Below are 7,063 nucleotides of genomic sequence, written 5' to 3'. Positions count from 1 at the left end.
TCTAAATTGGCTTGTTTAGTTTGTAACAATACATGCAAACCCTACAACTTGTGATAGTACGAGTAAGAATGAGTTTTTTATTGTAGTTACTCACCACTGTGATAGATGATTCTTGCATCAAGCCATTTGATCATTTTTTTTCTTCACTACCTCCTTCGTGATCATATTCAAATGCCTTTATGACTCAATAGAATTTCCTTGGCAATTCTTTAACAGACTTTTATGCATATAAATAGTTGGGTTGATTCATTTTATATCAACATTTGCCTAGTCCAAAGCTATATTGAACTTCTGAAGAGTCTCTAGCAACTTACCCTCTTGCTTAATGGTCAAATCCATTGACACCACCAGTGGTAAAGTATGGCTCTATTAAAAATAGGTATATTAAAATTGTGATGGAAAAGGCTCAATTTCATGAAAGTTGGTGCATTAACAAATGCTTTTGATAAACTAAAATTTTAGGTGCTCAGTTCCAAAGGCTAAAACCACTTCCATGGTCCAACATCAATGTCATTGAACTATAGCAAATCTTTGAAATCTTCATTGTCAGTCTCGATGAGAACTAATTTTTCAGAAACTGTGTATTGGCATTGTTCATCCATAACCTCTATTTTATCGTGGTATTTTACATTGAAATCTTCATTGACCAAGGAATAAATAAAAATGATTACATGTTATTCCTCAATCTCATAGCCTCACTTCAAAGAAATTGAAGGTGATTTGTTGGTTGTTCACACACATGGTTAGCTCGCCTTTATGTACGTTGATCAATGTAATACTTGTAATAAGATAAGGTTTACCATGAATAATGGGTACATCTTTGTCAATTTCATAGTCTAAAATAATGAAATTAGCTTGAAAAATAAATTTATCCACCCTTACCATCATATCCTAAATTTTACCTTTAGATGTCCATAGGATCGATCTATGATAAATCTCCAAAATAGTTATCATTTGAGTTCCTTATATCTATGTTTAACTTGAACTTTAACAATGTTAAAAGCATATTAGGATCATTTTGTATATATTTTCATGCATTTTGCATCATGAGAGATAAGTGAGGAATTTAGTAAAAGTTTTTATTTATTACAAAAAAGTGTTACATTGATGTTTTAGTATTGCTTGAAACTACAGGGATTGCTGAGTGACACTGCAACAATTAATGAGTCACCAAGCGGTTATGGGAACCTTATGGAATAGGACAACTAGTGAGGACAGTTGTCAAATGGCTGATATGATTTGAAATGTAGAGGATTTCTATTAGTTGAAGGTTGAATTCTCTAACCTATAAATTGGAGATCCATCTTCATCATTCATCATTCAATTTCCTCATCTCCAAAAATTCTCTCCATCTATTTTACTTTCTGATCAACAATGGTTGCCTAAGTCCCTCACCAGGGAGTGCTACGACAAATCAGGAGCTTGCTGAGTAGCATCAACAATCAACAGAATATTATTCCTTCTACTCTTGCTCTTCATTTGAGATAGGGAAGTAGCAAGTAGATTAGGAAGTTGTTAATTTTTGGATGATATATTGGTTATGAACTTAAACATTTATCGATGTTTTTATTTTGATTTCAGGCTTTAACTTTATGCTTTTGTGTTGCTACACTTCTAGATAATTTTAGAAATATTATTATCTTTATGTAGATATTATTAAAGGTATTTAGAAATGAAAACCTCTAATAGTTCATATTATGTGTCCAAGTGGGTTGAAGTTTTAGCATTACCTTCAAGTGATGCTAAAGATGTTTTGAGATTCCTGCACAATAATATTTTCATACGTTTTGGAACACCTAAAGCATTCATCAGTGCCGAGGGCTCTCAATTTTTTAGTAGGCAAGTTTCCAAAGCCTTGCAGCTCTATGGAGTTAAACATCGTATTGCCACAGCATACCACCCTCAAAAAAATGGTTAAGTCGAGGTTTTAAACCATGAGATAAATCAAATTTTAGAGAATTTCGTGAATCCTTCAAGGAAAGATTGGTCTTTATGACTTGATGAAACTTTATGGGCTTATATGACAGCTTACAAAACCCCTTTGGGTATGTCTCGTTATCGCCTTGTTTAGAAAAAGCTTGTCATTTACCTATGGAGTTAAAGCATAAAGCTATGTGGGCTTTGAAGAGGCTGAACTTTGACCTTGATGTTGAATATTAAACATTAATGAATTAGAAGAGCTTCGAAATGATGCATACGAGAATGCCCAGATTTACAAATACATTACAAGAAATGGCACGATAAACACATTTTGCCGTAACAGTTTCATGTTGGACAACATGTGTTGTTATTCAACTCTCGTCTAAAGCTGTTTCTTGGGAAGCTTCAATCTCGTTGGTCTGGTCCATTTGAAATCCTTGAAGTTTTTCATCATGGTGCAATGCTATTAAAGAATTTGGAGGATGGAAGTACATTCAAATTTAATGGGTTGAAGTATTATTACCAACAATCAATCTCTCACATTACTTCCATTACACTAAGTGAACCTCCTACTCTTTAATCTCTTACTGTTTTTAATAATTAAACATTGACATTATTTTAGCTTTTCTTTTATCAACATTTTAATTTCTTTAATCTCTTCAGTACATGATCTTGCTACAACCCTAATCATTGTTTCCCTCCTTATCGTATTCCCGATGCTATTATGGTGCAAGCCATGTCAACATCAACCACTCCCAAATATAAGAGCTCGATAAAGGCAAAAACGATAGCCAAGCGTCTCCCTCCTACCATGATCAACCCTCGCAAGAGCTTGAGAAAGCCCACTTAGGGGAGTTTCATTTTCCCCTCTCATGTTAATTATTTTTTTTACGTTGAGTTGTGCATGCATTGAGGACAATGCATCCCTTAGGTTTGGAAGTGTGTTGTTCATTTGTTTGTCTATTTGTGTTTCATTTATGTTGTTTGAATGTTGTGACATTTAGGATAGTGAACATTAATGCGTGTTGTTTAGCATTGTGTTTAGCATTGTTTACATGAATTTAGCATTTTGTTTGCAACATTTAGGATTTGCATTGGTAATACTACATGTTTAATATTAGAAAATCAAGGAAGATTTTAAATAGAATTTTGATGATGCCCGATGATGAAAAAGTTAAACTTTGAAATGTTATGGGATTTCTTTAGAAACTTGTTAGGATTATGATCCATAGAAGTTTTTTACACTTTAGGTGTATTTTCTCAATACTTAGAGAATTTAGAAATTTTTGAACCCAAAACTCACATCCTTATTAGATGTTATGGCAATCTTACAACTAGAGGTGCCTAAAATTGGCTCTAGTAAAAAAATCCAATCAGCTAAATGTGCATGTAACTAGCTCTAGTAATGTACATGGAAATAATAAAGGATTCAAATAAGTTGGAGGTACCTAAAACTAGCTCCAACATTAGTTTTAAATAAGTTGATTGCTATAGCATTGAAAATCATTAATTGAGTAGTTTCAAGATTTTCTAAATTAGCTAATTATTGATTGAATACACCTAGCCTGCAGACTTGCACTCTATGGATTATGATTTTAATAAGTTAATATTGTATTTCCTAATTAGAGTTCATATGGATGTTGTATGTACTATTACATAAATGAACTAAGGGTTGAAAAAGGAAATTAAATTCTAATTTGGTTTTATGATATTATTTTGTGGTATTATTGTTATATTAATTGTATTTCATGCATAGTGTTGCTTGAGGACAAGAAAATACTCAGGTTGGGGGGTGTGATAACTGTCCAAAAGAGTTATCATTTGAGTTCCTTATATCTAGTTTTAGATTGAAATTTAGCAATGTTAAAAGCATATTAAGATCATTTTATATAGATATTAATGCATTTTGCATCATGATAGATAAGTAAGGAATTTGGGAAAAAGTTGTTATTTATTGTTGAAAATTATTACACTCATATTGTAGCATTGCTTAAGCTGTAAGGGATGTTGAGTGACGCTACAACAACTGATGAGTCACCAGGCGATTATGGGAACCTTCTAGAATAGGACAATTAGTGATGACTGATATTATCTTAAATGTAGAAGATTTCTATTAATTGAATGAGGAATTCTCTAGCCTATAAATTAGAGAGTTATCTTCATCAATCATCATTCAATTTCCTCATCTCCAAAAATTCTCTCTATCTATTTTATTTTTCGATCAACCATGGTTACCTATGTCTATCGCCAATGAGTGATACAGTAGCTCGGGAGTTTACTGAGTAGCATCAGCAGTCAAGAGGATCTTCTTCCTTCTACTCTTTCACTTCATTTGAGATAGGGAAGTAGCAAGTAGATTAAGAAGTTGTTAATTTTTGGATGATATATTGGTTATGAACTTAAATGTTTTGTGGATGTTTTTTATTTTGATTTCATGTTTTGACTTTATGCTTATGTGCTGCTACACTTCCAAGATAATTTTAGAAATATTATTATCTTTATGTATGGATTGTTGAAGTTATTTTGAAATGAAAACCCTTGATAGTTCATACTACTTTCGTTCAACATTGGTTTTGATGAAAACAATCTTGCATGCTAAGATACATGCTGCCAATTATCTAGCATAGTTAATTGTTTGATTACTTGAATTAATGACGATTGATTCTTGTTGGTTAAATGTGATTAATCTTTTTTGGATACATAAGAATAGGGTTTATTGCATAATCATAATAAAAGCAGCTAATTATCATCTTAATTCATTCGATCTTTGACTTAAAGCTTCCCTGTTTGTTGTAGCATTTCCTGATATTCTCATTCTGATTTCTAACTTTTATTCTTATTTCTTAGTTTTTACATCAACATATATCTTATGATTTCTTTATACAACTCTTTTGTAATACATTAGCTTTATGTGGGTTCAACATTTGAAGCTTAACAACTTCCACTTTATTACTCTGATATATAGTGTATGCTTGCACTTTGTTATAGCATTATTATCATTATCAATCTACTAACTACAATGTTACTATGGTAGGTTGAACTTCTCACACTCCAAGTTTCTTAAAAATGAAGGCCTGAGATTGATACTTGTGCCCAAGTTACACAATGCTTTCTTAAAATACTGATTATTGATAGAGCTAGGTATGGTAAAGCTTTATAGGTCTTTCGTATTATGAGGTAATTTCTTTCTTAACATTGTAGTACACCCCTCAATGAGTGAAACTATTTCAAAACCCCCCAACCTTATTTTCTTTGAAAGAATTTATTTCATAAGTTTTTAAATAGTTGGACATCTTCTCAAAAGCTTCCACCAGTGAGATATTGATGTGAAGTTGATTGAGAAAATTCACGGACCTTCTAAATTAATGTTCTTGACTTAGGTTTTGGAGATGTTGTGGAAGTTTTGAAGGTGGAGGAATTTCAAAATATGATTGTTTTTGTTTTGCTGTGATATTCTGATTCCATCATGGCATTTCCTTGTCCAGCTTCCTTCATAACATGATTCTTCTTCGTCTCACTCAGCATATTGCATTGAACTAACTCTTAACCATTTGATTTTGTAGTTGTATTCTTATCAACTTCCTCTAACTAGGTATCGCTTCTCAGAGTGATATCCTTGCAATGCTCATTCCCATGTCGAACATTCTTAGTGTTGCTCGGCAAGGTTCCATGTGATTTAGAATTCAAAGAATCTGACCCACTTAATTCTCTAGAGATCTCAAGGATGCAGTCTGACTATGGATTAAAACATCATTTTTGGCCATACATTCCTTCAACAAAGCTTCCACAGTTGAAGAAAGAGACTATGCTCAATTCTACTGTGGTCTCTGCTGTGACAAATTTTGATTGAAGATAGGTGAACCATGCATAACGTTTGCTCTAGTATCATTAAAATTTTGGCACCTTGATTTCCCACCTAAAGTTTAGGTATTGCTTCCAACCAGCGTTATAAGTATTATAGTAAGGATTGTTGTTCCAGTTGTAATTCCCCATATGGTTTAATGATGACATGTTTGATGAAATTCCTTAAACACGTGATCATCTCTACAATAGACACATGACAAAGCAGTTGATATTCTCTCCTTTACCTTACTTAATTCTGCATGTTTTAATCATGTTCGCTACAGACGATACATGGGAAAAAGGGGGGGTAACGACATCAAGCTCAATGGCTATAGGTGTTCTTATTCTTGTTCCTATATGAGTGACCGAATATTAATAGTCATTATTAGTAATCTATTTTAGTATATCATAAGCCTCATTAAAAGACTTGTCCAACCGAGTTCCATTTGCCAAGGCATCAGCTGTCATCCTCGTATTTTCTTTCAACCCATTATAAAATATCTCCATTTAAGTCCAGTATTGAAAGTTATGCATAGGTCATTTTCAAAGCAAATCTTTGTACCATTCTCATACCTCGTATGTGGTTTCTTCATTTTACTACCTGAAAGATGTTATGTCATTTCTTAGTCTAGCATTCATGTATGGTAGATTATAATTGAGGAAAAATCTCTAACAGAGATCATTCCAGGATATGAATGATCTTGACAATAAGGCATTGAGCTATGCTCTAGCTCTATCTCATAATAAGGAAACATTTTAATCTTAAGGTGTCTTCACGAGCACATTATTCTTGAAATGAATCACAAACTTCCAAAAATAATCTTGTATGTAATATGAGATCTTCAACTGGCACACCACCGAATTGATCCATAGTCTAGAGCATTTGAAACATCCATGGCTTCAACTGAAATTGCATAGCTTGCATCTAAGGTCTAACAATGCCAAGATTTAAATCATCCAAGATAGGAACCACATGCCGATGGATTGGCCTATCTCGACCATCATGCCTGACAACAACATGAAAATTTTTATTCTGAACAACCTGATTTTCTTGCTTATTCAAAACATACTAATCATCATCCATATAATCCATGTTGTGTAGTCCTCTCCTCCTTCTCCGAATAGTTCGTCTTATTTCCCGTCAAAAGGATAAAGATTTTCAATAAGAATTCTTCTTTGCATTCAATAGTTGGTGAACCTTTTGATTGTAGTGAAGTTCCATCTGATTCCTTTGTTGGCTGTCAAGAGAAAGATCCTGCAAGTAAATATATTCCTACTAACATTATCTGTACTGCTCCTA

The 7,063-nt window shown here is 33.0% G+C and overlaps 1 non-coding gene across 1 annotated transcript; it reads left to right on the top strand.

Annotated features, from left to right (window-relative positions):
• Window positions 1–6,286: 6,286 nt before the first annotated feature.
• LOC120189901 lies at window positions 6,287–6,393 on the top strand. Its single transcript, XR_005522574.1, has one exon. It is a non-coding gene; the product is annotated as a small nucleolar RNA R71 (small nucleolar RNA).
• The last annotated feature ends 670 nt before the right edge of the window (window positions 6,394–7,063 follow it).

The sequence above is a fragment of the Hibiscus syriacus genome, unplaced genomic scaffold (assembly GCF_006381635.1).
Source record: "Hibiscus syriacus cultivar Baekdansim isolate YM2019G1 unplaced genomic scaffold, ASM638163v2 tig00116960_pilon, whole genome shotgun sequence".
Classification (NCBI taxonomy): domain Eukaryota; kingdom Viridiplantae; phylum Streptophyta; class Magnoliopsida; order Malvales; family Malvaceae; genus Hibiscus; species Hibiscus syriacus.
Note: the sequence above shows the minus strand (reverse complement) of the source record. Positions and strands in the feature narration are given on the sequence as shown.